Genomic DNA, 22,192 nt, shown 5'->3' on the forward strand with positions numbered 1-22,192 from the left:
CACGACTGATGCTAGAAAGAAAAAAACCCACAGTGTTTTAGGACAATTATGTTTGTTTTTAAAGGTGAAGTGAACATTATGTGTGACACTATCTGCACCAAAGAAAATCACAAAACTAATGTAGTCTTGTTTTTTTTAATATATATATATATATATATATATATATATATATATATATATATATATATATATATATATATATATATATATATATAGGTTTCAAACAAACAATTCAGTTTGCATGTTGCCACTAGTGGTGGAAAAATTACACTTCATTTTTATAGTATACTCCTTCATTTTGTCCCTTTCACCTTTTTTAGTGTTTAATCTGTCATGCTAAGACGGGTTCTGTGGTACGTGTGTGTGTGTGTGCGTGAGAAAGTAAGGGAAAAGTCAGCTGGGATCTGTGTTCTCTTCCCTCTATCTAGGTTACACTGTCAACGCTTGACATGTGCTGTACACACAGACTTGAGAACCTCTTGAAGCCTGTAGAATGAGAACTGAGAGGACTAGTCTTGTTCATTTCAATGTAATGTTGATTTATAACAAAGTACAAATAAATAGAATGTATATTTATCTCAGCAGATAATGATGTAACCACATATGTAAGATCAGGAAGACCTAATGTAATAATTCAAGAACAAACCACAGTAAAATCCATATTGGTCAACCACTATTCTGAGTATTGGAGGGGAACATGTCCCTCTTTAGCCGCGTTTCCACTGTCGAGCTTAAAACGGGCGTGCTAGTGGATCCGTAGATCATTTCAAAAAGTATAAGAAGTAAATAAGTACAATAAAATTTATAATCGTAAATTATAATTAAAAACTTTTTTTAAATAAGTTGAGCTCAAAACTCACTTTCAGTCAGCAGCGTGTGTTTGAAATAATTTGATCCGATGTGGATTATAAATCACCATACAAGCTAGAAATATTTATAAACGATACAAAATACTGTGCACACTAGGCATTAACATTACCATAGTAAACTTGGTAAATATGACCACTTGAAGAAATCAGACATCAGCTTCTTATTCTCCATCAGGGGCGTCAGACTGGGGGTAAAACCAGTACTGATTCCCAGGGCCCCAAAGGAAGAGAGGGCCCTTGAAAAGTCTGGAATATATATTTCATATATATTTCATAAGTGGAGGGGGGCCCATTAGGATTGCCTATGCATAGGGCCTGGGATCTTTTCAGTATCCCTGTTCTGTAACATAATCGTGTATTTATTTAGTAACTTATATTATCTGTCATAATCTCATCTCGAGAGTTTAGCTCCACGTCGCCTATCATAAAAATATAAGAATGTTTTTTTGTTTTTTTTGGGGAGCTTTTATAAAAATAGAGATATTATCATTCATTTTAAATGTGACTTATAGGCTACAAATAAACATAAACAGACTTGACTTAATAAGCAGACTATTCTCATAACGCTTAAGCGTTAAAAATAAATAAATCAAATAGAAAAAAAATTATTTCTGTGTGACTAATTTTGAGTCCTGATAAATGAATTCATTATGATCAATGTATCACATATTCTATAGTAAAACGTTGATGCTTTTGAATTTAAATATTTAACAAAGCATGCTAACAAACGGCCACTTTAATCATGTTCGTTTTGTGATTGCGCTAGTTCCAGTGACTTATTTTCTAGTTTTCTGATAACTTCTCTTTATTGCTGAAATGATGGGATTTCGTGACGTTGTTCCTGAGAGGCATGTAAAGGGCGTAGTTTAGTGAAGCGCAGCGGTGCTTCAGGACAGACAGTGGAAACGCTGCGCTATTCTTGCCTCGGTGCTACTGGCCCGAGGCTATTAGCCCCGTCCAGCCCGTTTTAAGCCCTGGCTCGCACTGGCCCGACAGTGGAAACACGGCTTTTGATGCCTATGGTGCTTATGGCCCTGCTAGCATACTAAGTTAGAGTTAAAATTCCATGTTGTATTCAGCTCTGGAGATTTTCAAGGGTAACTCTATTAGAAAAGTGTCTGGTCCTCCTGAGCTCTTATGATAGAATGAGTAAAGAACAGTGTACTGTATGGGGCTTTTCTTCTGGGGGTGGAGGAGAGGAGGGGTGCACACTTTCAAAGAGTCCAATACAGACATCTGCAATCTGTCGCTTCAAGCAAACTAACCCCCTCAACCTTCTTTTCAAGCAGGAACCACTGCCAATGAGGAGGAAGAAAACCCAATCATGAATTCTAAGTGCTTGGCAGCCACCACATTCAGCATCTCCCTGTGTCTTTTGTGCTTGGTCTCAAAAAGGTTTCGTTTTTTCTTCCCTCTTTCAAAGGCCTTCCCTCTCGCTTCTGTCCATCTGAGCGAGGGCCTAGAGGAGTCATGGGTGCTGTAATGAACTGCATGGCAAAACTGTCATTAACATTTCCAGTGAATGCACTCCCTGGTGGAATTAAGATCTCAGGTCACAGATCTCCACATCCATTCTCCCCGGCTGGGATATATAGTGGGCTGCAGAAGCTATGATGTGCAGTCTTTTGGAAACAAAATGTAGAAACAGCAAAACTAGCTCATTCATTAGCATAAAACAAAAATATGAAAGAGATTCATCATTTACTCAAATGACTTTCATTATTCTGTGGAATAGAAAAGGTGAGTTTTTGAGGTATTTCATATAATGAAAGTGAATGACGACTGGGGCTGACAAGCTCTATAATGACACACACACAAAAACACAATTTAAAAAAATCCTAAAAGTGGTACATACTGTATGACTCGTACTATATTCCAATCCTGTGTCCGAATATACCTAATTCCCTACTATGCAAAAAAAAAAAAAAAAAAAAGGAATATGGAAGGAATTGTATGTCGGAATTCATAGTATTTATACAACAGTAAGAAAAAAAGTTGCCAGATGATCTACTACATCCTCAGAAATTTTGAAGTGTGCATCTGATGGACACTTTACTGTCCCATGTAGCCACAGGAGAGGATGGCATTAAAGTGATGCAATTAACGCATGACCACATGGTGGATGTCGTATGTCCAGATTTCAATCAGGACCACTTCTGTCAAGTATATTTAATGACAATCATAATTGCATACAGTTAGTGTTGGCGGTATGGTTATGTTCTGGGCAACACTCCACACGCGTCCATGCAGCCATGCTTGGACAGAGCGGGGAAAGCAGCAAGACAAACCCCACTGGGGTACAGAACAGAACCATAAGCATACATAATTACAATTCTCAATTACATGAGTTGTAAACAAAATGTCATGGAGACTGCTTCCAATGAAGACACTGTAAAGAAAGAACAAATTAGATCAGATGACAAGTTCAGTTGGTGGAGTTGGGGTTGGAGGAGGGAGTTAATTGCAAGCAGCAATGCGATGGAGAGACACTGAATAATGGGAAGTTAAATAGACCGCAGGAGATAGGTGTCAAGACTGGATTGGTACACGTCAGGAACAGCTGACTGTCAACTGATGCAAGCGTGACTCACGTGACCTGACTGAACTAACGCGATGCTCGATTTCATTAATACTATATAAAACTTACTTTTTTAGTAGCAAAGTAATACCTAATGTAATAACTACTGAGTATGTGATTTCAGAAGCAGCTCAAGCATTATAAAGTCATACAAGCTTTTAGTGTGGAACAGACCAAAAGTAAGTAATCACTTAAAATTCATTCACCCCACTGTTCAAGATCATAAGAGATGTAGTGGTGCCTAATTCTTTTGAGTCAGATTTTTTTTATTTTTTTTATCCACTGATCCAGTTCACAAAAATAGTTTTTACTGATTCATTCACAGATCAAAGTGACCTAATTCTCAAGTTCAACTCACTTATTCAAAGATTGTCAGTGATAACAATAATTTTATAGCATGACTTATGGATTACTTTTATGATACGTTTATGACTGAGAGCTCATGCATTTCATCATGCATTTATCAAAATATCATCAGCATTCTAAAGAAAATAAGTCATACAGGTTTAGAGCAACATGCAGGTGAGTAAATATTGACCGTTTTCATTTTTAACACACATTTGCTGTAATTTATAGAAGAACTTAATGTCCAAGTTCAAGTTAGATGCAATCAAGCTTCACTCGAAACCAACTGTAAGGTACTGTCATTGGACCACAATGCCAATGTGCACCAGGCCTTGGCAATGAAGCCACATGGGATTGTCCTTGAATGTCCCACAGGCTGTCACGGAGACAGACATGTACGTATCTACACCACGCTTTCTCTTGCCTCCTGTCCCATCGCCTGCTGTCCAGTCTGGGGATGTGGATGGACAGTCAAGGCTTTTGTGTTTCACATTTTGGGCTTATTTTCCCCGCATTGGTGCTGACTGTATTGTGCATCTCATTTGGTGGTTTATGGAGATTGACCAGGCAGGAGCAGGTGTGCTAGTTTTTTGGGATCTTTACCGGGCCCATCTGGACAGGTCTCCAGCCCAATAAAGCATCAAAAGCAGCCTGATATAAATCCACCATGAGGTCTCCTACTCTGCAGCAGGAGTGTGGCTAGCATGCCATTACTATGTCCAAGTGAGCATTTTCTTTAAGAATGCTGCATGGTTAAAACTAGAGTCAAATGCAAGTTTTAACACACCAGAGTGCCAAAATAAACTAACATGCACGAACAGGCAGTATCCTAACACTCTCTGAAGTGTCATGATTTTTGTTCCTCCCAGTTGGTGTCAAGAAGTCACAATAATAAAGATATAAAACCTCGGAGTAAAACAGGTTCACCCAAAATCAACGCGTTTGAACACGCAACCTATGTGAACTTAAACGCTCCATCAACATCATATATGGGTGCTATAATAATAATCAGTTTAGATGTGAAGAACAGATGTCAGTTAACTGACACATTCATTTGAGGTGTGAAGAACATGTGTCCGTTGAGCAATATAAAGCATATAAAACATGAATATGAATGCAGCATATACTAGATGGCAATAAAACTGTCAAGGTTCAATAATTCAAGCATTATGTAATCTGCCATCCTGAAGTTTTATAGACTTGCGTTTCTTTACTGTCCATAATTTAAAATCCAGTAAGGACATAAAAAATATACAAAACTGACCTAAGCTGTATTTCAAAGCAACATATGGATCGCTGGGGTACAATTTTCATCTCCAGTCTATCAGTGCACACCTAGAGAATGTTCTCTGTCTGAACATGATGAAGAAAGACTCCCAGAGGGGAACTATAAATTCAGTTAAACTCAACCAAGAAGAAACGTCACTGAGCAAAGTAGAACAAGGTGGGTCATCAATGGTACCACTGACAACTCGTCTTCCCACACCATCTCCACCACTATGGTGTCCAATTGCTACCATATTTTTGATGGGACCTCTACATGACGTTCCTGCAACAAACAATCACAGGATCCTCAACATCAAAGTGCTTGATCTTCTGAGCTGCCCTGCAACAGCTGAGACTGGCTGGAATTGGAAGGGCATGCAGTATGTAGAAAGAGATCTACAATTGATCCTAAAGCAACAGGCATGCCTACACCTGTTTTTAACAGTCACACGCTGCAACCAGCTGAGACTTGCCCCCCACAAACAGACACAAATTAAAATTTCTCACTGTTGACAAGAGATATTGTAAGTTCTGTGATGGTGTTACTGCTTCATGACTGTGAACAGTAGCACACAAACCAGTCAAACAGGGCAGACACTTGTATCATTAATTAGCAGGAAGATATTATACGCGTTTGTCTTTTTTTGACAGGTGCTATTAATGTGAAGTCCACGTTCATGGTGTGAAGTCTAATGAAGCATTGCGATCTCATTAATAATCACATTTGTGAATTGTGTTTAATACATTTAAATGCATGTGCACAATCATTGAAAAAATCACTGAAACACTGAAAACATCTAAAACATGCATACTATATGGATGAACAATTTTTGAGATGTACAAATGTTTGCAATTCCTTTCAGGTTTATTGAATATTGAATTCATGGCAATCACAGGTTGACTGGAATGACTAGAGGGTGAGTAAATGTTAACAAAAGTTTCAAAGTTGGGTTAACCCTCACTTTAAAATGGCCAGCAGTTTTAGATGCATCACATTAGGTGTGTGTGATCACACATGCACAAAACCTTGAATACAAGAATGTGTCTTTCAGCTCTCCTGGTTAATAAAGACAACTGCTCATTATGTCACACCTAAGGTTTGTTAATGCATGTGGCAAGTACAAGATATAAACCACCACGACTTACCAGCTATTACCATTATTTCCACTGTGAGAATGATGACCATGGTGCCTGAATGTAAGAAAGAAAAATAATTAAACCAATTCTCCCTCTTCTTCTTCTCCCTCTCATGTACACACAAGACCTTACAATATTTCTCTGCAAAGGCTTTGCGGTGATTAAAACCCTTTTTCCTCTGGGTCCCCCAAGTTGAAGATGAAGGTGCATTCTGGGAACAATGATCTAGTGGAATGTAGCCCCAAACCCCAGCATGCTCCACTCTCTCCTCTAATAGAGAAAAGAGCTCCCAAAGACGCTTTTGATGTCCAGTCTTATGCAGACAATAAGCTACACAGCTCTTATGAAAGCCTTTTGCTTTCACTAAAAGACAGAGTCTGCAAGGAAAGATGAAAACGGGCCTGAAATGCTTCTTAAATAAAGTGGAAAAAGTAATCGGCGCTTGCATGCAAAGCTACAGTAGTAGCCCAGAACATGGATAAAGCATACGGCCAGAAAAAGTGTGAGAAATCCATTTGCTTTCTAAAAAGCTCTTTGTAAACAGGAACATTGTGCTGATTTTGCTACGCTGGTGGTGGCATATACCTTTCTTTTGTAAACTGAACAGCTTTAGTATACAATAGCTTAAGGGGGGGAAAACAGCATGAATTCAATCCACTGATTTTGGTTTAGGCCTAATGTGTTGATGCAGCAGATTAAAACCATGTTTAGGCGTCACAGGAGCTCTGTGTTTAGTTTTCCTTCCCCCTTCCCCCTTACTCCTACAGCTTCACTGTCGGCCCCTCCTTTGACCTCCTATTGCTCTGTGTCCCTTGAGTTAGTTACATAACTTATTTCCACTGACCTGCCCTCTTCTTTTCCTGTGCAGACACACACACACACACACACACACACGCATGCATGCACTCTAACATATTTCTTCTGGATAATTCAGCTGGAGATTAGACAGGTTCTGGGTCAAACCCTCCCCACATGTGGGCCTTTTCAGAGGTCTGGACTTCATCTTTTTCTACTTGGTGTCCTGCACACACAGTATCAAGCCTGCAAACCTCCCTATGTCTGCCTCTATTTTAAAGCCTGTCTGTTTAATGCATTACAGTGTGAAGAATGAACTCTTGAAAACAAAGACAAAGGTTGGTGCAAAAGATCAAACAGAAAATGAGAGAAAGCTTTATATATTTGACGGCTCGACATTGATGGGGGCTGTAACCTGTTTTGGATGATGAAAAGGGAAATCCAGATGGGTAACCTCTTACCACCTTTAGATTATTTATTGTGCTTGATTTAGCATAGTCTATAAACACATTCTTTCTCAAAGTAATTTTCAGTATGCATCTAACTTCTTATTAGAATTTATATTTGTTATTATGATTGATATCTTACCCTTAGTTTGTAAGATATTTCTGGAGCACACTCTCCCTGTTGTGTTCTCTAATGTCCACTGAAGGATCTCAAGAGAGAAGAATGCGTCATGGGCTGGTTATTAAATCCATTTTGAAATAATATTTATGAGAGGAGGCGTTTATATGGCCTACGACATCAGAAGCAGAGGAGGGAGTTGGGTCAGGGGAGAGGAGATCTTCCTGAGATGAAATACATCTGGAGAGAATATTATCCATCAGCCCTTGTTTTTTTGCCATATCCATATATGTAAAAATACAGATGTGAGCACATAAATTTAGCCACATGTGGCTTCTGTATTTCTCTGAAGTTCACCTAATTTAATCTGATCCCATGCTTTTTGATTAATGCCAGGTATAAATTTTCTGATTTGAATCCACTTCACAAGCTACAAGCGTCTAATTTCCATTCAGCATGAGTTCAATTCATTTGGTTGCATGGTTACATATGAAACAAACCCTCCCTTAGCTATTGCAGTACATTATAAGGAGTATTTTTTACATTATACAGTAGCATCTGCTTTATATATATGAATCAACATTCCAGTTGAGGATGTCTCCAAAGGAAAGTTCTGTCAGAGTTAGCTCACACAGAGACACATACACATACGTAGTGCTGTTTATTTATAAAATATTTAATTTATCAATTATGTAATATATTAAAATATTCCATCACTGGGACAGGAAATAATGATAAATACATAGTAAAATATTCAATGAATGATTCCTCAGATTCCTTAAAGGGGGGGTGAAATGCTATTTCATGCATTCCAAAAATTCTGTTCCAAAAATACTCCTTCCGGTTTGCCACAAGTTTCTGAAAGTTTTTTTCAAGTATGGCTCTGTGTGACGTTAGATGGAGCGGAATTTCCTTATGTGGGTCCTAAGGGCACTTCTCCCGGAAGAGCGCGTGCTCCCGTATAGCAGAGCACTGAGAGCACAACAGACATTCACTGATCAGAGCGAGATCGTTGCGAAATGTCACTAAAGGAGTGTGTTTTTGGTTGCCAGGGCAAGACAACCCTGCACAGATTACCAAAAGAGAAACAGCATTAAGGGACCAGTGAATGGAGTTTATTTTTACAGAGCATCAACGGAGTTGTTCAAGTGTTTTTGTTTGTTCCCTGCATTTCGAAGATGCTTGTTTTACAAACAAGGCCCAGTTTGACGACGGATTTGCATATCGTTTATTTCTTAAGGATAATGCAATCACAACGAAAAAGGGTCACGATCGTGTGTTGGAACCGCAGGCGGTGAGTAAAACTGCTTCAAATATCTCTGCCTCCTTGTTAGTGGGTCCGCCTCCCATGCCGGGGACCCGGGTTCGAGCCCCGCTCGGAGCGAGTCGTTGCTGCTGCTGCTCTCGTTCAGTTTCAGCCTCGGGATCTGATTCTGGATCATAAATAAACGGCTGAATCTGACTGTTAGCCATGGTTTGTTTTGGATGATGGTTTTGTCCTCACGATAATGTCAAAGCTTCCAAACGCTCTCAACGCAAAAGCCTACTAGTGCTCGTGATTTTTTTAGCCCCGCCCACACGTCACGCCTCCAGTCGGTCGTGTTTTTCCGGGAAAAATCGGTACAGACTATCTTTCTCTTATGAATATAATAAAACTAAAGACTTTTTGGAGTTATGAAGGATGCAGTACTACTCTATAGGTACTCAAGATCAACAGGATATTGAGTGAAAACGAGCATTTCACGCCCCCCCCCCCCTTTAAAACAGTTCAATTCATGAGTCGTTTTGAATTAATCATTGAAAAGGCCAGATCAAAAGAGTCATTTGTTTGTAAATTGTGTCTACAGGAACATGTTTACTTTTTAATTATTTTGAAGTACATTCAAACTTGGATAAAATATGACTTATTTACCATGTGAAATAGCAATCAAATGGAAAAATATATATATTTAGCCAATACTGTGTGATATATTTGTATGTTTATATACATTCAGCTTGATTGCAAATCTAATCATGCAAAAATATCTGTCAAAGAAACTGTTTAATGTGTTTTTAATGACACCAAACCATAACATCTCAATTCGAATAGGAAAACCATCAGCAGAATCATTATTTACTGCAGCTGTCCATATGTCCTTCATCGCTATGGCTTGGACCAAAAATAACTCTAGATTTACAAAAGCTGAAAGTCAGAGAGAGATTGCCACAGATGGTACAAGTTAGCACGGCTTACAGTATTCTATTACCCCCACCCAACTTCTTTCCAAACAAGTCATACTGATTTTTCATGGAGAAGATTATGAGTAACTCACTTAGTTTATCTTTATTTATAAACCCATGGGAGTCATCTTATGGAAACTATTTTCCAACGTGAGCATTGCCAGTTCTTTGGCACAGAGCCTGGGCATAAAAGAGAAATTCCCTTTTTATGCTGACCTGTCATCAGATTTGCTGTGTCTGCTGTAATTATTAAGGTCTGGATTTGGTTTCATAAAAATCATAAAATTCATGTCTGACAATATTTCTAACAGTGGGAGAGTTTTGTGATAATTTTAGCAATACACTTAAGACAAACTTGGTACTTAAATGAAACGAACTAAATAAAAATATCAAACATACACTGTAAAAAAATATAATGATTTAAACTGTAAAAAACATGTTAATTGTTTAACTGTAATTTGATGTTATTTTACTGTAAAACACTTTCAAATGTGAAAACACATGTTTTGGTGATTGTAAATGTGTTACAATGGAACAAAACTGATATAAGTAATTCAGTAGGTTGGTATATTAACATTATAACAGTTACTAAAATGCTCATTTTTTTAATGGTGAACTGTGAAATGTGAACTACCATATTTGTTTTTTTCTGCAAAGTTCTGGCAACCACAACTCCTGGTATTTTACCGTAAATGTAACAGATGTTTTGTTTTTTACACCATAGTCCATGAAAAAGCTACTTCAGAGTGATAACAACAACTTCAAAACAATTCACACACCACATCCACTCAAAGAATAGATTAGCCGTTTTCTCGAATTTTTTTCCTGTTATCCTTTCTGTGTCAGGTTGAATGATTATGACATGAAGATTTACATGAAGGGTTATCATGTTATTAAAACAGAAGATGGGGTTACCCAGGGCGGGCATACCTGTGAGAATCAAAATCAGGTGTGACAGAGCATGGAATATCAGCTAAGGTGGAGATTTACAAAAAAAAAGTTACAATTAAGCTTTTTGTTCATCCTGCTACTTCCTGACAAATGACTCATAATTACCTGCTGAATCCTTCTGATTAAGGTACAAATTCACCACCCTTTCAGTAAAAAAGACTATAGGCTTCAAGCAGTCAAATATTCAATAGTCAATTTCCTATAAAAAGTCTAAGCAAAAGGTTAACATTATCAAGTCAAATTTGACATCATCTCAATCATACTAGTTTGATGTAAACTGTAAGTGAAACCAACTGAAAATTATGAATTGAATGGAACCGTTATGACTAAATGCCAATGACTCCAGCCATGTGGATGAGTAACTTGATTACAAACATAGCAATCCAGTGCAAGAGGGGAAATCCGACATTTTGAATATGGTTTGGGCTGACAGAGCATCTGTAAATAGAGTTCCCATCCGGCCACAAACTGTCTATCTCTGCCAAGTGCACATTCAAGTCTGGCACGCAGGTTGCTTTGGCCTATGGCTTATGGCTGCACAAGCCTGCGGTCTCAACATAGGCTCATAAAGCACGTTAAAGATGGAGTGACAGGGTAAAACCTAATGTCTGTTTAGACCCTGTACCTAACCTGACCTTTATTTAACTTGCCACAGTTAGTGGCAAATAGTTTATTGTGTATTTTGCCTCATCAAGATAAGCAGTGTTAATTGACCTGACAACATTTTTGTTTTCAGAATGATATTTAATTTGCTGCATATAAGTAATTATTACTTCAGGGCTGTTTAATGCTTAAATCTGATTGGTTGATGAACATTCTAAGTTCAGCAATTATCTTCAGGGAAACGCACGGCTAAAGTAGTTCCAAGTAGCTGCATGGAAAGCACACTCTTTTTCCCGCTCTCTCCCACTCAATGACTTGCATACTGTGCAGGACAAACACACACTCAAACAGAAACACGTTGTCAGTGCTGCGCTGATGATTTTAAAATAGTTTAGCAACTAAAAAGCTACATGCCATTTTTAATTAACAGGGTAATAACGGCACCGTTCTTGAAGCAGATGAGTTTACAGTTATGCTATTAGGAAAGACGCTGCTGCCGAACACTGGTAGACACGTACAGACTCAGGTGATTCAAACACACTTAATCTCTCTCTCCCTGAAAATGTTTGATATCCTCCAACTTGATGAAGTAATAGTCTAAAACTGAAAATCAAGGTAAATTAGGGCAAAAGACGTGTAGTATATTCCAACCGTAAGAAATTAGTCTATACGCAAGAGAGCGTTTTAAGGACAAAAACTGATGAATGTCTTGAAATACAACATCTGAACAATGTCTTGAGGTGTGGTAAACTGTACATATTATAAAGCAGAATACTTTACTTCATTCCGTTGAATTATTCGAAAATAATGCACATCCAAGGTGTAACGGGGAATCCACTTCATGTTGTGGCTACAGCACCACCTCAGGTTTATTGTCTAAAAATTCAACAGCCCCTCATCAATTATTCCTTAAATAAGGTAGTAGTTACGTTAAGGTATGGGGTAGGATTTAGGGATCTAAAATATGGTCATGCAGAATAAGGCTTTAATATGTGCTTTATAAGTACTAATAAACAGCAAATACACTAGTAATATGAATGTTAATAAGCAACTAGTTAATAATGTAAATTTTACTCTAAACTAAAGTATTACCTATATTTGTTAAATTTATTTATATTTATTTTCAGCATTTTGTATTATAAATAATTTTATTTTTCATAAAAATATTTTTTTTGTCTTCACAAAATAAACATCAAAATACGTAAAAAGCTGGAAGATGTAACTCACAAATTATAAATTAATTATTATAATAAACACTTTTGCTAAAAATACAATGGTATTCGATGCAAAATATTAATGACTGGTTAGCCATTTTCAGCATATTCTAACTGATGCTTTCGAGACTTTTTTGAAAACCTCAGCAACAAATCAGCAAATTTGCAACACCAATGTAAAATGACCAATTGTTTAAATTAGCAAAGCTTAAAATTATTGTATTAGATCAATGAATGTTACATTTTCAATGTCAGTGCAACACTGTTCCTAAACAGCATGAACCAGTCTCATCAGCTGGCCTGAAATTCTCCTAAACTGGCCCGTGGCCAGCAAGCATCCATCCTTATTGTTGAGCCCTGCTCAGCATGTTCTTGTACAAACCTCTCAGCTCATTCTGTCCCAGGTCATTTGTTACAATTTAAAGAGTCATTCAACTTGGCCCCTAATACACAAGAAATAGTTCTTCTGCCAGTGCACATGGATGCAGATACACACACACAGCTGAAGCATCAACACACAAAGAGAGTCTCTTAGATGGAGCAGCGCGGCTTCCACAAAGTGCTAAGAACAGTGCTACGATTCATCTTCTTATCGCTATCCAGAGGCCTGTGAATGGGCTGCTTCAGAGGAGCAGGGACTCTGGGTAATCTGACTCGCTGCCGTTTATCTCTGGGGTTGGGGGGGGTACATGAAACGGTGTGGGGCAGGCAGGAAGGGGGTCAGGAGCAGTATCCATGCACACTGGAGAAGCTGTTGTACTGGGGTTGACAGCTGCAGATTAAGGTGAGTGATGTAACCCCAGTGGGCTGCAGATGTTGAAGAAGACTGGAAACTGCTCTGAGAGCAGTGTTACTGACCCTTTCCCCAGTGCCCCCTAAACTCTCCAGGTGAGTGAGCAACAGACCTGAGCAACCAGCACTAGCATAGCCAATGGCAAAAGGGTCACTTCCCCTCTCAGGACTCATCCCTCAATGCTAGAAAGAACATAGGAAACTAGCACTGGTGCAATACCATTAGCACAGACAAACTCCATCCCCACCTCCAGAACTTTTTATGTTAGGCTTCCAAAGAGATGACGCTCATCTTTTAACAAAGTTGTGGAAAGATTGCAGAGATACAGAGGTAAAGGTTGAGTTTGGAGCTGACGAGAAGGGTACTTCGGTGGGTCCAGGAGGCGCCATTGAGATAAGAAGTCAGGAAGCAGCAGAGAGTTAAAGATTTAAGACTAGGGCACATTTAATCGAAAATAAAACAGAACACATGATATGGCTTTGTGGGAAATCTAGATCATAATATTAGCTATGCTAACATCAAGCTCTAATGTTTAAACTGGATATAGTTAGTGGAATGTCTGCTGGGAGACCATAACAATAAAGAGTTAGCAGATATTAAGCAAACAGTCTTCTAATATGATGAGAGTTAGAAGACATGTAGGTGCAACATTACTTACTATCAACAGGATGTTCAAAATGGACCATCATGGACCATAAAGTGTTACATTAAGTGTTGATCAGGGTTGGAGCTAAACTCTGCAGCGCATTGGCCCTCCAGGACAAGATTTGAATAACCCTAGGTGTGTTCCATTCGACAGGGTCCCTACGCAGTGTTCACTGCTCCCTACTCCCTGAGCATGGTATATCAGTTGAAGTGGACTTCACTGACAATAACCGCTCATTTCGCCCTGCAAACGTCATCAAAGTAAGTCAACATGGGGTCGCGCAGATTATCATATAACTTAAATATATAGGACTACATTCATATTTTACATTTTATTTACAATCACATTTAAAATATTTACACTATAAAATAAAAAAACATTGAGTACTATATAATGAAAAATCTATGTTCATTATATACTTTAATTGATATTGCTGCTATTACTTGACTATTAAGAGAATTGAAGCCCTGCTGTAACTGTCAGGCAAATATGAAAATAAACTTTTATTTGGTTAACTGTATATATATGTGTTTCTAATAAATGGTCATATAATTGCATAGCGGTCTCGCGCGCACAGCCATATAGTAAACACTGAGGTAAATAAAGTTTGTATAACAATGATGAAATGTATGAATACTTACAAACATACATAAACTCCTCCATCGATAGTTGACCGTTCTGACTGGTGATGACGTGCTGCGCGCACTGACAGTTGGTGGATAATCGTGGCGTGTGCAGTGCCCTTCGAACTGAACATGTTCACTCACTTCGGATTGGAATCTCACTTAAGATGGCGGAATACCCTGTGAAGTCCACTTCGCAGTACACTTACGGTCGTATGGAACGCACCTCCTGTCTTAGATGTATAAAAGGAATGCAGCAGCTGATGTTTCTGTGCTGCTCTTCCTGTCTTGGGTGAGACTCTGACCCTGCATTGGCAGGAGAGTGCTGCTGTGTTTGCCAGAGTCAGCTGGCCGTCCTGCACCACTCTCTCAGATAACACACAACTCCAGAATGTACCTCAGCAGGATGCCTGCTCTGTTGAGTTTATAGTGATTACCGGAAAGATTAGAAGACCCAATGTATGCAGTGGACACAGAGTGTGAGGCTCTGAAAGGCCCTTGGCTGCTTTATTATGTTCATTTGGAGGGACAGTTCTACCTCACCCTGCCAGCAGACTGTACCAGGCAGCCATCACAGCCAGGCCCCCTCACCGATGCACAGCCTGAACTGATTTCTTTGAAGGCACAAAGCAAATAAAGTCTAAAGCAGTGTTTAAAAACAGTAAACTGAGACCTTCACATAAAATAAAAAAAACATTTTATTATTATTTGCATGCCATATTGCACAACTTGCTGAAAAAACAACTGTTTCCTTGCCTGTAAGTCCTGTGACATGAGACCACCCCCTAGTGGATGCAGGTGCTGTGCTGATATTAGTGAAGCTTGCTATCTTACTGAGAGAGGATACCTGAGCCCAGTTATTGTGGGTTGATGAATACCTCATAATAACATTCATTGCCCTATTTCTCATTAATCCAACCTCTCTGATCAAAAATAAATAATCCTCCTGAGCTTTTATTAGAATTAGCTCTCCAGGCATTTCATCTGAAGTGAGACTGTTTTCACAGTAGAACTCCTTAAATATTTGGAAAACTTACTTGGACTTGGCTCAGGCCTCCTTCTTTCATTTCTCTTCAAATATTTATCTGCTGCCCAGCAGCTAGCCAGCGAGATCAGCTCACAGAGGAACTACAAACCCAATTCCAGAAAAGTTGGGATGTTTTGTAAAATGCAATAAAATCAAGAATCAGTGATTGTTAATGCTCTTTAACTTTTATTTAACTGACAAAAGTACAAAGAAAATGTTTAGAATATAACCACCTTGAATTTTGTAAATACAAACAAATGCTGATTTTAATGGCTGCAACACACTCCAAAAAAGTTTTAAAAGGCAAAATAAAAGGGAAAGGGTTATAGAAAACTGTTTTGAAAAAGTTCACAGTAAGCAGGTGAATTGGTAATAGGTGAGGGTATCATGTTTGGGTATAAAAGGAGCATCTCAGTCTTTGCAAGCATCATGGTGTCACAAATACTCCAAGGATGAGGACAATGATGAAAATTAAAGGAGGTTTATTGAATAAATCCACAGCATGCCAAACTGTGAGACAGCTGTGTATTACACAGACAAACGAAAGATCACACAACAACAACTTAAATGCAAGACAAATAAGGGCCATAATGATGAACACCTGAGTAAATTAAATGAATTACCATGACACCTAAAGAGTGGCGGGAAAACTGAACAAAAGGAAGACTTGTGAAGAAAACCAATGACAAGTCCATGAAAACACAACTAAGTCCATGATGAAACTAAACAGAACCATGACACATGGCTCATCACTTTGAGACATATTTCATGAGAGAAGTGTCAAGAAAATAAAAAATTACATTTCTCAATGCAAAATTGCTAATAATTTAGGTCTTTCACCAACTACCATACATAATATTGTGAAAAGATTCAGAGAATCCAAAAAAATCTGTCTGTATAGGGCAAGGCAGGAAACCTCAGCTGAATGTGCATGACCTTTGAGACCTCAGATGGCACTGCATAAGAAACCCTCATGCTGCGTTGTTAAATATAGCCGCAGGCTCAGGAGTATTTTGGTAAACCGCTGTCACTTCACACAGTCTGCGACTGCATCAATAAATGCAACTTGAGGCCAGAGCTCATCTCAGTCAAAAAGACAGTGGAAATGTGTGCGCTCAGATGAGTCCACTTTTTTTTTTACTTGTTTCTGGGAAAAATGGACGTTGAGTTCTCAGTCACAAAGACCAGAGGGGCCATCTAGACTTTCATCAGCGACAGATGCAAAAGCAAACATCTGTCATGGTCTGGGGGTGCGGCAGAGCAAATGATATCGGTAACTGGAATATGTGACTGGAATAATTTTTTTCTTTGTACTTTAGTCAGTTACAGGTGTTGGCCATATAATTAATATCATCAAAAAGTTGATTTATTTCACTAATTCCATTTAAAAAGTGAAACTTGTATATTCATTCATTACACACAGACTGATATATTTCAAATGTTTATTTCTTTTAATTTTGATGTTTATAAATGACAACTAAGGAAAATCCCAAATTTAGTATCAGAAAATTTGAATATTGTGAAAAGGTTCAATATTGTAGACACCTGGTGCCACACTCTAATCAGCTAATTAACTCAAAACACCTGCAAAGCCTTTAAATGGTCTCTCAGTCTAGTTCTGTAGGCTACACAATCATGGGGAAGACTGCTGACTTGGCAGTTGTCCAAAAGACGACCATTGACACCTTGCACAAGGAAGGCAAGACAGAAAAGGTTGTTGCAAAAGAGGCTGTTCTCAGATCTCTGTGTCCAAGAACATTAATAGAGAGGCAAAGAGAAGGAAAAAATGTGGTAGAAAAAAGCAATTGGGATAACCACACCCTGGAGAGGATTGTGGAACAAAACCCATTCAAAAATGTGGGGGAGATTCACAAAGAGTTGGTGTCAGTGCTTCAAGAACCACTACGCACAGACGTATGCAAGACATGGGTTTCAGCTGTTGCATTCCTTGTGTCAAGCCACTCTTGAACAACAACCAGTGTCAGAAGTGTCTCGCTTCAAAACGGACTGGACTGCTTCTGAGTGGTCAAAAGTTATGTTCTCTGATGAAAGTAAATTTTGCATTTCCTTTGGATATCAGGGATTCAGAGTCTAGAGGAAGAGAGGAGAGGCACATAATCCACGTAGCTTGAGGTCCAGTGTAAAGCTTCCACAGTCAGTGAAGGTTTGGGGTGCCATGTCATCTTCTGGTGTTGGTCCACTGTGCTTTCTGAGGTCCAAGGTTAACACAGCCGTATACCAGGAAGCTTTGGAGCACTTCATGCCTCCTGCTGCTGAAAACTTTATGGAGATGCAGATTTCATTTTCCAACAGGACTTGGCACCTGCACACAGTGTCAAAGCTTCCAGTACCTGGTTTAAGGACCATGGTATCCCTGTTCTTAATTGGCCAGCAAACTCGCCTGTCCTTAACCCCATAGAACATCTATGGGGTATTGTGAAGAGGAGGAAGCGATATGCCATATCGCAAGAGCTAAAGGCCACTATCAGAGCAACCTGTGCTCTCTTAACACCTGAGCAGTGCCACAGACTGATCGACTCCATGTCACACCGCATTGCTGCAGTAATTCAGGCTAAAGGAGCCCCAACAAGTATTCAGTGCTGTACATGCTGATACTTTTCATTTTCATACTTTTTTAGTTGGCCAAGATTTCTAAAAATCCTTTATTTGTTTTGGTCTTAAGTTATATTCTAATTTTCTGAGAAACTAAATTTAGGATTTTCCTTAGTTGTCAGTTATAGTCATCAAAATTAAAAGAAATAAACATTTGAAATATATTTTAGTCTGTGTGTAAGGAATGAATATAATATACAAGTTTTACTTTTTGAATGGAATTAGTGAAATAAATCAACTTTTTGATTATATTCTAATTATATGACCAGCACCTGTAAATAAAGGTTAAAGAGAATGAACAAATAACACATTACGGGGTTTTTAAATGCATTTAAAATAAATTATGGCATAGGCTTCTTAATAGGGTAATACATCCTGAATAAAAGTATTAATTTCTTGAAAAAAAAAATTATTGACCCCATAATTTTTAACATTTGTGCACTTTTGTTATGTCATGAAATCATGATTGATATGAAAAATGAGAACAGTAAATACTGAACAAAACGACACAGTAAAACTCTAAGACATGATCAGGCTTCCATGAAATCTGTGCACATTCACCTCTGCATATTTAAAAGCCCGTCATTCCGATGTCTGATACTTATGAACTTTTCTACATCATTTTATAGTTCAAAAGGTGTGCTCACATAAAAAAAGTGAGGTGTAGTGCACTATGAGTGCCAGATGATACTGTACAGAACAAAGTGTACCGGACACTTTATGCACTTGAGAGTTGCAACTTTATCTGTGGGGAAGGGCTAAAAGTGATAAGCTAGCACAGCACATTTGGAAAACAGCACATGCTTCTGTTAACCAAACACTGTTAAAGGTTCCATATGAAATTGCTAACGTTCTACAATTTATGCATTCTATGGCAGAGTATATTGTGTGTAATAAGTGCATAATTTGGGATACAGCAAAAATCCTACTAAACGTGCCAACTTCCCCTCGAATGTTTGCTTGTTAAATATTTGGCTAACTTGTGTATTTAGCAATCTATAATAGTGTAGAACTCTACATTTGAGAATATTTAAGTTGCTAAATAAGTTGGTACATTCCATTTGGGCCTAGACATCAGCTAACCCTTACACTGATGCATAGAGTAAACAGCCTGTAAACGAGACCTTGAACTTAATAAACCTCCCAGGGATCAGCTGGAAGTCTAATCATATCTCTTCTCTCGAGTAATTCTATGAAAGTAAAACTTTAAGGGAGCTCATGTTTACTTGAGCAAGTCACCCACCGTTTTGCTCACCCTGTCTCTCTTTACATCACCTCACCTGACCTCCCTGACACACCAGTTCATCTGCTTTTATTAGACTGCAGCTATTTTTAAAACTAGGCCTGTGTTACACTTTTATGAGACATGATCGAGGCAGATGAATATTGTGTAGACACATCTTCATGTGCATGTGTGTGCACGCAATCAGGTGGCATTATATAAAAAAAAAGAAAAGAAAAAAAATTCAACAAATATAAACCAAGCTATCTGTTGACAGATAGACTGCATATGTATTCAACATCACTCTCAAACATCTCAGCTCTTCCAGGAACTGGAGCTTCTCCAGACAGAACAGACAGCAATAAAATGTATTTTAAGAAGTGTTGACTGATATGGATTTTTTTTTTTTTTTAGATTACAGATGGAATCCAACCATAAACAGGGATATGGCCAAGCTGTGCATCAGTATACTATACGACATCCGCTAACTAAAAATAAGATTGATGGAGAAACATATTTCAGTGTAGGGTCAACCCAGCTTCACACATGCCACAGCAGCCCCACAAACAGATCTCATAGAGGAAGCAAATGTTCTGTTGCAGAAGCACAGGGAGTTCCCAATGCAGTGATTACAGTGTACCAAATAGCCAAGAGCAGTATACAATTAACACATTTGGCCTCTACTGTAGTGCTTTCCAGCTGTACACTGTACAAACCCCATCTACTTCCCTCCCTTCCAACTTCCTTTTTTCTTCTTTCTACATTCAACTTCCATAAGCTCTCTGAAGTTATTAGCATATTTCAGAAACTAGAAAAACAAGGATTTTTATGTTTAGAAATATTGATGTGTCACACTCATTTTTGTTATGAAGATGTAGACTAATGGTGCAAAAGTCTGTGGCGGTGTCGGCGTGTGTTTTCATATTTCAGAAAATAATGAATTCACTGGTGATCTCAGGCTGATATCCTAGAGTTAAAATATCCAGACAGAAGCCAAAAACTTTGCTGCCATCTCATTCAAAAAAAAATTGGAAATCACCACCAAATCCAGCTAGATCCAGCTAGAGAGACGTGTCATGATGTGCATCAAACAAGCAGACAGAAACCCACATTTTCAGATAAGATATTTATGTGTGTGTGTGTGTGTGTGTGTGTGTGTTTGTGTGTGTGTGTGCAATGGAGGAATTCTTGTTTAAAAAAAATATTTTGCACATATACAATGAGTGCATTGAGCCCAGCAGACAGCATTGTTTTGGTCTGTGGTAAGTGATAAAATATATTGTATAAGCATATCATAAAAGCTGTACAAGCACTTTTTGATCATATCCTTATGTCTTTTGTTATGTGTCAAGTGTAAAAAATAATTCCTAATGGTAAATACTGGTTTGTTTGGTTTCTTTACATTAAAATAACATCATCAATATGTAAGAAAAGAAATGGAGGAATACTGTGAAATAATAAATAAGTGGCACCTGGCTTACAGCAAAAAGAGCAATTACACACAGATAAATAATAAAAAGAGATGTACTCACAAGATCTGTAGAGCATGCACATCTTTTTTAGGTATCATTTGACAGATTTATGGGATCTGTTGTGCTGTGTGTAACATGTATTTGCTAAACCTGCAAAAGGAAAATGGCATCAATATTTTACAAACATTTTATTTATTTATTTTTTGCCAGCATCTGGTGTCTTTTGCTTGATGAATGCTCCTAATGATGAGGTACAAGGCAACCAGGCCTTTTGTTATCAAACATAAATGATACTGTGAATAAAAGCATACACCCACACACATTTAGCTAATGGGAACATGACTTTCAAACAACTAAATTATTGAAAACACTGTGTGTATGTGACTTTTGATTATCAACAGCAATAATTTGAAGCCATGATACCCATGAAATGATGGACTTTATAATAATAATAAACTTTCTTTTATAAAGCGCCTTTAAAAGCAGCTTCTCAAAGCGCTGAACACAGTATAAACAATACAATAAAAACAATACAAAATCAACAAGCATATGCAAGTGTTTTTGTGTGTGTGTGTGTGTGTGTGTTATTGTTGTTGTTTTTTTTAAATATGTCTTAATCTGAACTTCTCTAAATTCGAGAGGCAGAGTATTCCAAAGGACGGGAGCATAAGAAGAGAAAATCCATAGATCTTAATCGTGTTTGAGGAACAACCATTTTAGTGAGAGGAGTCAAATTAGGAGTGTATGGATGTAACAATTCTGTAAAGTAAAGTGGTGCCAGGCCATGCAATGCTTTAAAAGTAAGCATCATCATTTTAAAAGGGAAGAGGGAAGAGAGATTTTCATACACTCTCCCTGAAGATCTGGAAATATCCAGGCAGAAGTGAGAAACCAGGGAAGAAATAAGATGAAAGCCATTAAATGAGCAGTGAGCAAAAACATAAAAATGTTAAATAAATTGGGCTACCAGTCGTGATATTGTAAAATAAAATAAATAAAATATTTTTTAAAGGATTTATATGAAAGGGGGAAAACACTTTCATTTACTCACCTTCATTTGACGTTTTTCTCATTGAACCTCAAGGATAAGGATTGGGAGGGTGATAATTGTAACTGACAAGCTCCAAATGTCACAAAAAACTAATCCATATAAGTAGGCCTACCTACTACATTTCAATTCATATGATAGCTTTTTGTGGATAAAAGACCGACGTTAAACTCGTTATTCACACAAAATCTCCACCAATTCGAATT

The 22,192-nt window shown here is 38.0% G+C and overlaps 1 long non-coding RNA gene across 1 annotated transcript in view; it reads right to left on the reverse strand.

Annotated features, from left to right (window-relative positions):
* Window positions 1–22,145, reverse strand: part of LOC128025276 (uncharacterized) — a 33,729-nt gene extending 11,584 nt beyond the window's left edge. Inside the window, exons 1-2 of the long non-coding RNA XR_008186126.1 lie at window positions 21,990–22,145; window positions 20,999–21,088 (exon numbers count right to left, since the gene is read on the reverse strand). This is a non-coding gene — a long non-coding RNA (uncharacterized LOC128025276). The remainder of the gene's footprint in view (window positions 1–20,998; window positions 21,089–21,989) is intronic.
* Window positions 22,146–22,192: the final 47 nt, after the last annotated feature.

Source organism: Carassius gibelio, chromosome A12, assembly GCF_023724105.1.
Source record: "Carassius gibelio isolate Cgi1373 ecotype wild population from Czech Republic chromosome A12, carGib1.2-hapl.c, whole genome shotgun sequence".
NCBI lineage: Eukaryota > Metazoa > Chordata > Actinopteri > Cypriniformes > Cyprinidae > Carassius > Carassius gibelio.